At 36.9% G+C, this 16,498-nt stretch overlaps 1 long non-coding RNA gene across 1 annotated transcript; it reads left to right on the top strand.

Annotated features, from left to right (window-relative positions):
• The first annotated feature begins 7,798 nt into the window (after window positions 1-7,798).
• Window positions 7,799-10,645, top strand: LOC122813714. The gene is made up of 3 exons (XR_006366723.1): window positions 7,799-7,929; window positions 8,157-8,325; window positions 9,344-10,645. It is a non-coding gene; the product is annotated as an uncharacterized LOC122813714 (long non-coding RNA).
• Window positions 10,646-16,498: the final 5,853 nt, after the last annotated feature.

Here is a 16,498-nt window from a genome sequence, read left to right as displayed (position 1 = left end):
GCTTGAAACCTTACTCTGCTGGAAAATGCAGTAATTATGTGATTAAGAGATGTTTTTGACTCAGGAAAAAATTAATTGCTTAACCATAATAGCAGGAAAGGCATTAAAATATGGTGGTCAGGAAATTCTGAGTTAAGATATATATATGAAAGGGTTCAAGTGTCAGGGATAAGAACAAGATGTGAAATCCTGTGTTTACATCAAGCCAGTATTTATGATTTTTTTCATTTACCTGAGAAAAAGAAATTATCTCTTGTACCTGTGGAAAAAATCATAAGCTAAAATATTTTTATGATGAAATAACTGTGCAAAGTAAGTCCTGTTCTAGATCTTGCTGTAGCAACATTTAAGTTTTTCTGTTCTGCAGCCTGCCTGTTACAGTGTTGTAGTCACTTAGCTCATTTAAGGCTTTGGCATCCTTTGAGCTTAATTCAGTCAGGTTAGTTTCCTAGTATGAGTTAGAGTTTCATTTTAAGTATTCTGTATGTGAAATTAATTACTTTCACTTTGAAAGGCAGATACTGCAAGAAATAGGCACTGGAAGGTATTGAAGTTCACAGCATGAGTAGTGAGAAAGAGGCTTCGAATGCAAGGCCAAAGACTGCTCAGCTTTGTCAGTGATGAGGGAGAAGTCCTAGTTTGGGTGTGGAAGATGGAAGCCCATACCCAAGGTAACAGTGCATATACCTATTCGTTCTTATGACCAGGTTGCATTTGATTAACAGGTTCATGAAACAGATTTGTATGCTTTACTTATTGGGTGCTAGCAGTGTGATTCATGAGACCATCAGTGTGGTGGCTGTTGGACCTATTTGGGGTCACTGGAATGGATCAAAAGACAAAAGCTCCTATTCTTCACATATCTGGTTGCCCAGTGGTTAGTTTTTGAAATGCCCCTGGTATTATATTGACTGGCAGTGGTGAGACTCAAACATCCTTTGTGGCAGACCAGGTATTATATTGGTAACAGAGGTGGTATTCAGATTCCCATCGGTGGCAGATCCGGACATTACAAAAGGAATAAAAAGAAAATTGTCCAACAGACTCAAATGAAAAGCAGAACAATGTGATAAAACAGTGAAGGAAGGGAAACAAAAAGATAGTAAAGTGACGGGACGGGGGGGGGGGGGGGCAGAAAGAAGGAAACAATCAGAAAGACAAAGAAGAAAATAAACACAAAAGAAAAGCTGTGAAGAAAAGCATTGCTTTAAAGTTCAGTGGGTTATTGTTTAAGACTTCTGCCTCACATCTTCAAGTTGCGTGTGTGTGTGTGTGTGTGTGTGTGTGTGTGTGTGTGTGTGTGTGTGTGTGTGTGTGTGTGTGTGTGTGTGTGTGTGTGTGTGTGTGTGCAGTTTGCATATTTTCTGTGGCTGCAGCAGTTTCCTGGTATACTGGTTGATTGAATGCTTTAAACATTTTACATACATATTGTATTTAATGTTCCTCCTGTCACCAGGATCATGACTGAAAGGGGCTATGATATTCAGTTCAGTTACTCAGTTAAAAAATTAAACAAGCTAAAAATTAAAAAGTTTGGCACTACTAAACTATTACAAAATTACACATTAGAATTGTCTGATTCATAATCATACATTATGTTAAAATACAATAATGTAATCTGCATGGAGTTCATATTCACCTATAAGATCACTTATGAAAAATAAAATATTTCATACCAATAATATCACTAGTAGGCAATTTTGCTCATGTTCACGTTCATGTTACAAGCTTGAATTAATAAAGGTTTGATTGTATTTAATAATAATATTGAGTTAATTTCACACATTCCAGCTGCCAGTCAGAGCTAAACTACTTAATTTAAACCTTTACTTAGAAACAGCTACTTTTGTTAACTGCAGCTGATTTTTGTCCTATTTGTATTGAATTTCTTTACTAATTTTCAGAATCTCTTTGTATCTCTCACCCTCCCTGAAGTGTGAGCGCATTTCAAACAGCAGGACATAACAGATGTCACTGGAATTTCATTGATCTCAAAAATATGGCGGGAGTTTGAGGTTTGAGAAAACAGTCTTTCCCATGGCATTGACTCTCATTCAAAGCTTAGACTCGATCGCCCCACCTGTCTGAGAGAAGGTTATTATTTGTATCAGCCAAGCAGCTGTCGCTACAATAAGGCTTTCTTTAATTGTTCATCTTCATTCACTGGTTGGCTGTTCAGTGTGGGAACCAATGCCAAAACAAAGATGCAGATGTTTAACTGATGACAGAAATGGTTAAACACAGGCAAATCTCTGCTGCAGCCTGTAAGTAACTGCCAGATACTATTAGCTCCAGGAGGGATAGTTAGAGTTGCTGAACAAAGTTCTTGTTAATGAACATTAAAGAGAACTCCAGATACTAAGTTCATATTCTCTTCTCCTCGCCCCCCCATCTATATATATATATATATATATATATATATATATATATATATAATGTGTATATATATCTAGTACATAGTGCATTTCTAATAATTACAATGCAGATGTGTGTGTGCGTGTGTGTGTGTGTGTGTGTGTGTGTGTGTGTGTGTGTGTGTGTGTGTGTGTGTGAGAGAGACTGTGTGTGTGTGTTTGTTTTTGTCCTGATAAGTAAGAGAGAGAGAGAGAGAGAGAGAGAGAGAGAGAGTCAGGCACTTATATGTGGTCCGAGGGAGGCTTCACTGTGACAAAATGTGACAATCTAAATTAATGTCTACAGCAGCAATTTACAGATGTTGTTCACAGATAGGATTTACTTGCCCTGAGCTAATGAGATTCAGTGTCATAAAGAACAACAGGTAAACAAAATGCATGTATATCTTAAGTATACATGGGGCAGTAAATGGTGTGTATTTTTTAAAATAACATGGGACGGAGAATGCTAATGTCAGCTACACTCCTGACTGGTGTCAGGGGACAGTGTCAGGAATACTTCAGAGGTAGTGTAATCCTCCTCTTCACCACTCCCTAGGAAGATACACAAATATGAGTGACTCACCAAAAGGCCAACCTTCATCACGGTTTCATCATACATGGAAGGTGGTGTGAGGACTTGGACAGAGGAGACACTTGCTAGTTAAGGATATAGAGACAGCAACAAAAGTTGTGCACCAGCAGAAGTACAGTAACTAATCTGCAGGGTACAGAGAACAGGCAGTGCAGGCTGCAGCCATGTGATGGGTGTCATCCAGTCAGGGCCCAGGAAACATGCAGGACAGTCTGCAGCCATGGATGGGTGTCATCCAGTCAGGGCCCAGGAAACATGCAAGACAGGCTGCAGCCATGTGATGGGTGTCATCCAGTCAGGACCCAGGAAACATGCAGGACAGTCTGTAGCCATGGATGAGTGTCATCCAATCAGGGCCCAGGAAACATGCAGGACAGGCTGCAGCCATGGATGGATGTCATCCAGTCAGGGCCCAGGAAACATGCAGGACAGGCTGCAGCCATGTGATGGGTATTTTCCAGTAAGGGCTCAAGGAACAGGCAGGACAGGCTGTAACTATGTAGTAGGGTAATCTTGTCAGGGCACAGGGAACAGACAAAACAGTCTGCAGCCATGTGATGGGGATCATCTAGTCAGGGAACAGATAAGTTTTGTCATAGTCCTGCTATGTATATGCCTATGTACTCTGCCATATTTCATGTGTGGAAAAATAATGGAGACGGTAATATTGGATAAGTTATCATCAGAACTGGATAGGTTGGGACTTGAAACCTTATATCAGCATGCATATGTTGAAAATAGATATTTTACCACCTGTAACATGATGTTCTATAACAATATAATAACAGCTATGAATGAAAAATTGTGCTGTGATATAATTTATATATATTTAACTTCAGCATTTGACAGGTTCATACTCAAAGCACTGATCAACAAATTAGAACAACTAGGTATTGATGTACTCTTGATAAGATGCATAGCTGCATGGCTTACAAATAGGACATGGCAAGCATCATACAGCAATTGGACAGATGTAATTCTTGGTTACAGTCAGGGTATTCCACAGGACTCTGCCCTGGGGCCTTACTTGTTTAGATTGTATCTTTCAGACCTAACTTTTTCATCTGAGGTGTTCTACAGTCTATATGCAGATGACCTGAAATTGATAAACTGATTACATGTGTTACAGATAAGGCATGTCTGCAAAAGAACTTGACTAAATTGACCATTTGGGCACAGGACAATAATATAATGATAAATACATCAAAAAGTAAGCACAAGGGTGGCCACGGTGGTGCAGCGGTTAGCGTTGCTGCCTCACAGCAAGAGGCTGTCTGGTTCGATTCTCGGCTGGAGTGCCTTCTGTGCAGAGTCTGCATGTCCTCCCTGTGGTCACATGGGTTTCGTCTGGGTGCTCCGGTTTCCTCCCACATCCCAAAGACATGCTGTAGGTGGATTGGACACTCTAAATTGGCCCTAGGTATGAGTGCATGCGTGTGTGTGCCTTCTGTGGAAGGTTGGGCGCTGGGCTGGCAACTCGACACCATAAAACTCCACTGCCAATCATGAGCCGACAGGTGGTTCACTGTGGCGATCCCTAATTGGGAAAAGCCAGAAGAAGAAGACATCAAAAAGTAAGCATATGAGATTTGGGAGAAATGAATTAGGAGGTGAATATTTAATACAACACACAGTGGTTGAAACTGTAGATTCACTTAAGGACCTGGGTATAGGGTAGATCCAGCTCTTGAGTTGTTCTAATCATATCAACCAATTGGTTAATGATAGTTGTAGAACTATAAGTTGTATAAAATATTTATAAAGCCTAGGAAATCAAAAATGATGACGTTATTGTTTTTTTAGTTAGATTAGACCTAAACTTGAGTATGAAATAACAATATAGAAACTTTATAAGAAAACAAGCATAAGTACACTGGAAAGAGTACAGTGGAAATATACCAAGGGAAACTTTAAGTTATTATGAAAGACAGCAGTATTTGAACTTGTACACTCTTATAGATATTTAAGAGGAGATCTTATTCAGGTATACAGGACATTTTGAGACAACTATCTCTGGGGATATTTGGGGTTATCAAAAAGGAGTACAGAATCATCAGGCAACCTATGTAGAAGATTCTATAGGAATGACAAGGGTACTAATTGATTCTCTGACAAAGCAACTGATGCATGGAACAGACTACTAAATTACATTCAAGCAAGTACTAGTTTAGATATTTTAAGAACAGCCTGGACATTTATTATGGGAACAGGTGTTTTGGTATATTGGCAGGCTCGAAGGGCATTAATGCCCATGCTTGAAATATTTGTATGTATGTATATGTACACAGACAGCATGTCAAGCTACAGTGGACAGTGGGCCTCCAGTACACTGGACATAGATAATTACAGTGGCATGTGTGTAAGGGACAGCACACATGGTTCACATGCCAACAGCTGCGACACTATGGCACAATGACACAACACTTAGCATATAGCAGTACACAGGACTGTGCCTGTCACAAGGGTGTTGAAGACAGTTTTGAGGCAAGTGTTGGCTGGAATGGACTGTCTGGCACACCTGCACTAATCCACATACAGTATGTATCCAAAGGTATACATGACCTGTTATGGGACCAAAAAGACTTGCAAAATGCCTAACATGCCTCTGTCATATGTTACATCCCCAAAGCAAGGGATGGTTAGTGCTACACAAACTTTTGTGTCTACTGGGATAGGCAGTCTATGAATTTTCTTTGATTCTATGTGAGAACTGCATATGTCTACTAGCTTCCATATGATATCTCTGTCCACATAGCAGTGGTCAGCTATGTCCCGGTCCAGGAGGCAATGGTATGTCACTCTTTGATGACTGATATGGAGAGTAGTGGCTTGCAACATTGTGGACACTGTCTCTGACAGTGTCACCAGTACAATATGCTAACCAGTTAAACCAAATGCTATTCCTAGCATCTTAGCACAACTGGCTCATACTCTTGTTCACAGGGAAGGGAGATTGGCACACTGTCCACAGAGTGTTTCCAGTTTCTGTGTTCAGCCACAATTTTCTCTTTGTGATATATTGCAAGATTGAAAACATTTGATTCAGGGTTTGATTTGAAACCTTTGGAGATTATGTTATTTGTACATTAAAGTAATAATCCAAGATTCCTTTTTGAAACTAAGACAAATACAGCTATTTGAAAACCAGTCAATAATATTCAGCAATAAATGTCACAATGCAGATACATTTATGAAAGCTGTCATCACAGATGGGCACAAATAAAAGTAAAAATAATAACATTAATGTGGGAACAACTGAAGAAAAACACTATATATATATATATATATATATATATGTGTGTGTGTGTGTGTGTGTGTGTGTGTGTGTGTGTGTGTGTGTATATATATATATATATATATATATATATATATATATATGGATCTACTTCTAAACCTCAAAAATCCCATATAATCGAGACTCATTTTCGAGATGAAAATCACAAAACCTTGAATACATGAACGGTGAATTTTTTTCAGTGTAAGTAAACACTTGCCCAAACCTAAACAAAATACACACTGTTGTTAATAAAACCCACCTAGTTTTGAGGCTGCACCCCCCCCCCCCCAAACATTATATAGCAACTCCAGGATCATACTACAGTGGAGAAAAGGGCATGTTGGGCAAGTGTTTACTTACCCTAGGAAACACATTCGGGTACTCCAGGTTTCGGGATTTTCATCTCATGAAATTGAGTTTTGATTATATGAGGTATAGAGCTTCAGAAGGGGATTTGTACATCTATATATATATATATATATATATATTTTATATATATATATATATATATATATATATATATATATATATATATATATATACACACACACATACAGGGATTGCTTTGTTAATGAATTAGTTTTTTTTTTTATCTAGCTATCTATAATAGAAGCAGTTTGATTTTTTGACATGCTGCATGTATACCACTCTGTTAACATTGGTGCAATGTCAATTACTTATCTTTGGAGAATGGTATGATATGGCAATGCATCTGTCACATTAGTTTGGTGCTGTTATCGTTGTAGTTTTTACATCTCATTCAATGTGGTACCAGTGTAAATAAGGCAAGTTTGATAAACAGATCAAAACACATATACTGCATATTTTGAAGCATACTACAGACAGGCAAACTGATAACTCTAGCTAACCAGTAAGATATGCTGACAGACAAAAACACATCTTCAATGCAGACAAGCATTATTTGAATAATGACAAACATAAATATATTGCCTTCAGACAAATAGGAAGGTAGTCAAATACTTTCTGATTGAACAATTGCTACATATATGTACAGATAGATAAATTGACTAATAAAGAGGCAAACATAGTTGTCTTGATTAGATAGATATGTTAGCTAGCTAGCTCTCTAGATAGACAGATAGGTAGACAGATAGATTAATAAACATATGAAAGCTAATTATACTTTGGATGTGAATGCATCTTGGCCATTCAGAGATTTATCCTTGAAGTATGATCTCACTTGTTCAGAATTACACACATCAAATGTCAGTGGAATGTTATTTATTTCACATATCTATAAGCAGTTCTGTGTTACTGCAAATCAACTCTCTCCCATATCCTGAAATGTCAGTCCACAGCTGCTTCCCATTGTTCCAACAGAAGCAACACCTGCCTCTCTGTTATACAGAGGGAATTTCTTCCTTCCCTATGACATAATTCTATTGTTCCTCTGTGCTCTCTGATTGGCTGCTAAGTGTGGGAAACTACACCAAATCAGGAACCCACAGGTTTCACTAGTGCCAGTGATAAATAAATAGAGCTGATCTCCTAACCTACTTTACAGACTCCGGACAGATCACTTTAGGGTGAAGAACATTTTTCTTTGTTGTTCTTGTTGTAAAGAGAAAGACAATCAGAATGGGACTTGAAATCTAGCTATGGCATATATTGCTGAATCAGTAACTAACAAGGAAAAACTGAAAGTAAGTACTACTTATATGTTTATAAAACATGCATGTTAAAGAGAATTCATTTGTATAACGATATGTCAGTTTAGAAATGTACCAACTGGTAAACAGCAGAAATACCAATGGCAATAGGAAAATATTTTCTTAATACATATAATAATTTATCCTGTTTGTAATAAATTGAGTCTAAGATTATTTAATAAAGTTTGTTAAAATAGTTATTATGTTTCTCTACATCTTAGGAAACCACTAGTTGAAAAGATAAGGAGTAACCGTATTAACAGCAGTATTGAGAAGCTGAGACAGATTGGAAAAGGAATTTCCAAAAACAGCATCTCAGTTCTAAACTGGATAAAGCTGATATTCTGGAAATAGTTGTGAGTTTTCTAAAACATCAAATGCAGATCAAAGGTGAGTTTTGCTTCACTGTTACAGTATCTCTGTTGATTGCGCGCAGGTACTTTACATCTATCCTTTTCTGCAACTGTTCTCGCTTGCCTCTTCTAATGTCTTCATACCTCTCTATATAATGATATCCTGATATCCCTGCAGCTTAAGCCATCTCAGTCATTATGGCTACATCCTATCCGTAAAGCTCTGTTAAGCATTATTCCAGTTTGCCATCCATGTTTTGAATTGTAAACTACTTCTTGCACTAAATGTTGTAGTGTATTCTCACATCTATAAATATGTATTTATATTTGTATTTTAGCATATCCTTGTATTTGTAAATATGTTTTGTCCACTTATTATGTGATCCTATTCACCTAGCTGTCCCTGCAAAGTGTCCTTTGAGATCAGTGAACTAACTGGTAAACAAATATATTTATAAATAAATAAACAAACAAACAAACAAACAAATAAACACATAAATAAATAAACTAAATAGATATTAGTTGTGAGAACAGTTAAACAGGGCAACTCTCAGTATATATATATATATATATATATATATATATATATATATATATATGTTATACTTGTCTGAGAACACCTTAAATATATAACACCTGTAAAATTATATAAGAATGGTGTCATATTATAGTGTTTATAAATGATCTTGCTTTGAAATGGGTTCTAAATCATTATTTTCTCTTCAGAGCAAGTGTGTTTGTATGTATAAGAGTGTGTATATGTGTGTGTGGGTATGTATGTGTGCATTTTTAAGAAATAGAAATGAGTGTTTCATAGTCACAATGTGAGTAGTTTCTTGGAAAAAAACTAGGACAGTTATGTGTATAAATTCATCTACTTTACTGAAATGGGTGTGTTATTAATAGGTATTCATTGTCTCTAACTATACAAGTAATACTGTGGGTCATAAGGTTCATTAAGAGACGGAGATTCAGTGAAAATGCAATATGCTAACTTGTGTGTTTTATGTCAGAGTTTTATATCAAAGACTAAATTATGTAATTTCCTTTTCTAGTGAGAATATCATTAGAAAAAAGTTCCCAGCAAGACTTCAAGGAAGATTATTCCAGGTGTTTGCAAAAGACACTCAGCTTCATCTTTCATCATGAAATTAGAAGGGAAATTCAGACATAAATGCAGGATCATTTCCAACAAGCAGTAGGTGTTAGTGAGGACATCACCCCCCTACATCCCCTGAGACATCATCTCCATGTCAGTGTTTCTCCCGTTCAACCACCCTGTACACTATCAGACCAGTTTGGAGATCCTGGCTAACATAGAAAATTCTGGGATGTGCTTGTCAGTCCCCAAATCATTGGAAGATGTGCATCTGTGAAGGTTTTGTCTGCCCCTTTCAGTAGAAAATATGGAATTCTCTGAATATTTTATTCAGAATGTGGCTGTTTTTTTCTTTATTCCTTCACAATGAATGTTGTTTGCCCATAATCACCCAAGTGGTATATGTGTTAAAGTTGGGGCATTTATTATTATTATTATTATTAGTATGATTATTATTATTATTATGGTAATGTATACAGTGTATATATATTGAAAATGTACCTTCCGCAATGAAGATTTCCATTATTGCTATTACATGTTAACAATGTAGTTACTTCTGTAACTGACAAACAAATGTAGGAGTATTACTCTGAGATACTTAGTGAAAAATATTGTTTAAATGTGTTAAGTATCTGCAGATTTTATGCAGAACGATTTTCTTAAAAAGACCTCTGTTCATGTTGTATTCTAGTTATGAATCCAATACAAATTCAACAGATTCAGCTGTGAGTTTATAATTAAATGTGTATCCTTCATACTGAAGGGCTGTTCCAGTAAGTTATGTTTTAATCGATATTACACTTCAATTTTGTAACATATAACTCCAACTATTTGCATTCAGGTTGAAACATTCTTTCGCTGACTTCAACTTTTATAAAGTTGTGCAGCTATAATCTGGTGATAGCTATTTATTTGCATTTGCAAATATTCATAATATATTGCATTATTTTGCACTACAAGGAACATACAGTAGTATGTACTAGAGAAAATTAATATTCTTGTATAAGAGTATGCAGTTCTCTGTCACTGCACACAACAATAAACATCACCATGTTTGCCTTACTATGTTTTTTTCAATGTACAACTTTACAGTTAACAGTCATTGAGACTGTGAATATTTTGTACTGATTCCAGAAATGTTGTGATGTTAATTCTTAATGCATCTATACAACATATTCTGTTACATTTGTGAACTAGAATGCCTGTCATGTTTCCTTTACGGATGTCTTTTTAAAAATAAACAACTTCTTGAAGAACAGTAAGTCATCTGGTTTTATTCCATAAAGTCATTTCAAAGCAATATCCCTAAGCATGCTGAATTCATAAGCAACTGAACATACTTAAGAAAAAATATGTTTAATCATATGCATAAAAATTGTAAATGCTTAGAAAATGCTTTAAATCTAAACATGTAAATGTTGCAGCCTTTCCTTACAAAGGTTTGACACATTCATCCCTCAGAGTCTTCCTTTTGTTTCATTGTTCCTTGTTATAGTACAATTGCTGTGCATGTGACATTACAGAGTCCTCCTGTTGAAGGCAGCATGTTTCTGTTACAGAATTATAGCTACAGTCAAAGAAGAAAAGCACTGATAATTAAACAGTATGTCAGTATCTTAAGGTTACCACCTTTCCAAATGCCCAAAGTGGGGCATTTTTGTAAAAACGCAAAAGTTTGCAGAATAAAACATACCCATGGCCCGTGCAAAGGACAAAACTGCACTTTTTTATGCCAAAATAAAAGCTTATTCTTGTGGTATCTGTGTTGCTTATGTTATTTCTTATACCATTTAGGTGTTTCAGATACAAAATAACTGTTTTATGCAAATATTAAAGAAAACTTAGGAAATGTTTTTTATCCTAAAATCTCAGGACATTTGCTATTTTTTTTTTGTTTTTTCTCCATGGGACACAACTGCCCAAAAAGGGACTGTCCCTTGTAATGAGGGACAGGTGGTAACCCTAATTATGTTCAATAATATAAAGTACTTGTTAGCACCTCCAAATACTGTGAGGCAAGATGGCCTGGTCTTCTAATTTAGACTGCAAGATCACCTGTGAGATTTAAATTAATCATAGCATTTCAGTGCAGTTTCTGCCACAAAAACAACACCAAAGCACCACCATCCACCACAGTTTCTTGCTAATTTTTACTTCCCATCTCAAAAGGTAAACTTTAAAATATGGAATAAAGAGGGGAACACTAAATACTGTAAATGAACCAAATTCTTTCACACTGTGTTTATCTGTACAGAAGCATAGTTTTCCATTGAAATGACAATTAGTCCATCCTACAATGATCGACACCTAACAGTCAAAAGCAAAAACATTCATCCACAAAGGACTGCAAAAAAAACTACATTTTTTGCAGGAGGGTAATACCCACCTGCATCCCCCTGTGGGCACTCCCACACCCCTTATTAATTATATATACCAACTCCAGGATCACACAATATTGGGAGAAAGAGCATGTTCTCCGATCTCCACTGTATTGCAGTCATGTACTAGCAAAACCAGCATATTTCGATCAGCTGATTTTTGATCAGCTGATCCTGCTCTGCCTAATGTCAATGAATTTCTGTTTCGATGGAAAGTAATGTTCCCATCTGAACATGTGGCATTAATTGCCAGCATACTGTTACTTTTGCTGTACAGTAGAAATAAAGTGGGTGAATCTGCAAACTGTTCCTGCATAGTCAATTAATAGCCTGAAACTTACCTCAATTTATTATCTACTTGGCAAAGTGGAATATTTATAAGGGCAATTAATTTTCTTTCATTGTTAGTTTACATTTCAGAATGCATTTCCATACTAGCTGGCTATATGTTTCCTGAAGTTCCACGTACGTGAATGCAGCATTTCAGATTGCCAGCAGGGAACACTCATGCACATATATCAGACAGAATTATGGCTCTGGCTGCTAGCATGCTTATACTAAACTGTTGTTCATTTCTGCTGGCAGTCCGATATGCACAAGCTAGACTGCCAGCTCAATGGCCAAGGCTTATGGATGACATTCTGTATTCTCTTATTAGTCAAACTGCAAAATGAAAAGGCAGTCAAAATGTGTGGGTGTGTGGCATGCATCAGTCTTTTTGAAATGCTTATATATATATATATATATATATATATATATATATATATATATATATATATATATATATCACATTCTGTAACAGCAAGAGACACAGAACATTGTCTTTTCTTATTATAATATAAACAATGTAGAATATAGAATACATACTATTGCTCACGTCACTTCATTTTGATTTGATATTTGCTGTTTTACCACATGCTTGACCTCCACTTGTACCTTGTGTTTTTTTACTGTGTGCCTAATCAGTACTTGCACCATATTATTGTACTATTCAGTTGTATCCGTGGGCTGTGTAATGAGCTTGGATTGTGGCTAAAAGGGCTAAATGATCAATTCCCTTACCTAGTTAACCAATAATAAATAAATAAATAAATAAACACAACCAACTGCAGTACAAGACATGTAGTACGTAGGTGGGTTTTACACATTAAATTGCCATCGGTGTGACTGTGTGTCTGTGTATGGTATGAGAAAATAACCAGGCAAGACTAGGGTTGCCACATTTATATCTTACCCTTGCAGTGTCTGACAAATGAAAACACAAGATTTGGCGTAGTCGGTGACTGCATGGGAAGCCTTAGATGATATGGAGCCCTGGACAAAGGGTTTCATGGCATTCTCCAGCCCCGCTGTTGACTGTCAGCCTGCTTACATCCAAGTGCTCCCATTGTCCTCCAGTCCTTGCCTACTCATACTGTCCGGAGTACTTTTTTTTTCTTTCTCAAACCCTGTCTTACTGGTCAGCTTTTTCCTTGCAACATGTCCTAAATGTCCAAAACTGTACTATAATAACTGTGGAAGAAAAAATTATGCAGGAGGTCTAGAGGTTCACCAAGCCCCTAGAAGCTATGGGGTTCTAACAGCTCTGAGGTGCATTTTAGAGATTTTTTTCCACAACCTTTGGCCCAATTTATTTATTTATTGGTAGTTGTTTATCAGGTTAGTCCAACTGGGCCTAAAAAGACCATTTTTCAGCAGAGGTCCAGGGAGAAAAGCTGCAGTACAAAAGCACAATTTACAATTAATATTTATACTTGTTGGGAGTTATAAAACAATACAGAGACAGAGTCATGAAAGACAACAGTACAAACTACAAAAGAAAGAATGATGTATTGTAATAATACTATATGATGCAATTTTAAAACAACAATGCAATACAATGTCATAATAATAATAATGTCATAATGGCAGAGAAGTATGTAAGAGTGGTACAGGATATGTATGAGGGTAGTGTGACAGTGGTGAGGTCTGCGGTGGGAGTGATGTATGCGTTTAAGGTGGAGGTGAGAATACATCAAGGATCAGCTCTAAGCCCTTTCTTATTTGCAATGATGATGGACAGGTTGACAGACAAGTTCAAACAGGAAGGCTCTGTGGACTATGATGTTTGCAGATGACATTGTGATCTGTAGTGAGAGTAGGGACCAAGTTGAGGAGACCCTGGAGAGGTGGAGATATGCTCTAGAGAGGACGGAAATGAAGGTCATCAGGACTAAGACAGAATACATCTGTGTGAATGAGAGGGAAGATAGAGGAATGGTGAGGATGCAGGGAGTATAGTTGACAAAGGTGGATGGGTTTAAATACTTGGGATCACCATTTCAGAGTAATGGTGAGTGTAGAAGAGAGGTGAAGAAGAGAGTACAGGCAGGTTGGAATGAGTGGAGAAGAGTGTCAGGAGTGATTTGTGACAGACGGATACCAGTAAGAGTGAAAGAGAAGGTCTACAAGAGGCAGTGAGACAAGATATGTTATATGGGTCGGAGACGGTGGCATTGACAAAAAGGCAGGAGTCAGAGCTGGACGTGGCAGAGTTAAAGTTGTTAGATTTGCACTGGGTGTGACGAGGATGGTCAGGATTAGGAATCAGTATATTAGAGGGTCTGTTCAGGTTGGATGGTTTGGAGACAAAGCCAGAGATGCAAGATTTCATTGGTTTGGACATGTGCTGAAGGGGTCTATATTATAAGTTCGAAGTCTGAAAACTTCGAATCCCATATGATCGACTCCATATGAGCAAAGTTTTCAAACATTGAACTTAAAATATAAACAAACTAAAAACAAAAAACCTACCTGAATGCTCTATGCAGGGGGGCAAGCCCCCCTGCACCCCCCACACCCCCCTCTACTTAAATATATCAAATCCGAGATTGCACTACATTGAAGTGAAGGGAAATATTCCCTATGGCGATCTCTGTTGAAACGCTGCATGTTTGAAAACTTCTCTCATATGTCGATCATATGAGATTTGAAGTTTTCAAACTTCAAACTTATAATATAAACCCGTGCTGAGGAGGGATGCTGGGGTATATTAGGAAAATGATGTTAAGGATGCAGCTGCCAGGTAAGAGGAAAAGAGGAAGGCCTAAGATAAGGTTTATGGATGTGGTGAGAGAGGACATGCAGGTGGTTGGTATGACAGAGCAATATGCAGAGGACAAGAAGAAATGGAAACAGATGATCCACTGTGGCAACCCCTAATGGGAACAGTCGAAAGGGAGAAGAAGAATGCAATACAATGCCATTTTGTAATGATACCTTAAAACATTGAAATGATGGAGCTATAATGATACAAAGTTACAAGGGAAAAGTAATAAGGAAATATAAAGGGAAAAAATAAAAAGAGTATTCATTGCAGTATACAAACTACTGAAAATCAGCTGAGATGCAGACTGGGAAGTTGACAAAAGGAAAGAGGAAGTGAAGTAAGACAGGTAAGAAAAGAGACAATGAAGCGGGAAAGATAAGTCAAAAATACTAAGAGGGTATATAAGTTAGAGACAGTGAACGTTATAAATGAAAAGAGGAAGGATGGCAGAATGTATGTAAGGACATCCTATAAAAAAGGAGAAAGATGAAAAGACCAGGGTGAGATGAGGAAATGGAAAGGTGAATTCATGCCATGTATGACCTTTGATTTTATTAGAAGTAGTAGTTTGCTATTTCTCACTCTTAGGATGGGTTAAGCTAAGTTACATTTTAAGAAAACTTGGTTTAACTTTAAGGAAAGAAAATTATTTTTTTTTTCTTTTATTCAGGGAAGAAATAAATTAGGTCCCAGGCTTATTGCTGAGTCCAAGGCATAATGTTCAAAGCTGATGACACAGTAGTTACCACAAAACTGAGTAGTAGTTATCCATAAACTGAGAATTAAGTGATGGTGAAGGACGATACACATAATTCTCAACTTCTTAGCACAAAAAAATCTGGACAAAGATCCCCAAACAGAGACAAAATTTAAATATTGTTCTTATAAGCTTTATAAAATGGCTAGAATAAAAGGTCCTGTGTCACCATGCATTTCCTGAAGGATATCTGAAACTCAAATGGCTGTCATTTTTAGTGTATTCAGTCCTCACTGATTTGCCAAAAAATCCAGAAAATCACAAATTGTATGAGGAACAGACCAATAAATATGAGGCAAAGATCTGGAAATTCTGTGACAGTCTGGACAGTTGAGAGGTATGAGAGATATATCATATCTGTGATAACTGCCTGCCCCTCCATCCCCCCACCAAAAAAGATAGTTATTTTCAGTGAACCTGTATGGTGTTAGAGTGAAATGAAAGTGAAAGGATATATGAACATAGTCTTATATTCCAAGTTGCTGTTAACATACATCTACACAGCATGCCTCCTCAACCCTAACCCTAAAAGAGAAGCACATTCTTTGTACCGATCTGAAGTCAAACTAGGATGAAAGTGAAAGAAAAAATAGGGCACAGCAACATATTTTATTGCTGTCAACAAAGCTCCCCACCTAGTTTCCTTTAAAAGAAGAAAATAACGCAAAACGTTGTGCCCCCCACACCCCCCTAACTATATATACCAACTCCAGGGTCATACGACATTGGGGAGGGGGACAAATCCCTGTCATTTGCCTTGAATACTGGTTTTTGATCAAATTAAATTTTGATCAAATGGATTTAGGTCAAATGGTCTTTCGATCAATGAAGTAGACCCATATATATATATATATTTATATATATATATATATATATATATATATATGT

Source organism: Protopterus annectens, chromosome 10.part0 (genome assembly GCF_019279795.1).
Source record: "Protopterus annectens isolate FY-2018-M chromosome 10.part0, PAN1.0, whole genome shotgun sequence".
Lineage (NCBI taxonomy): Eukaryota > Metazoa > Chordata > Ceratodontiformes > Protopteridae > Protopterus > Protopterus annectens.
The sequence above is the reverse complement of the archived record's forward strand: the minus strand, read 5'-3'. Positions and strand labels throughout refer to the sequence as shown.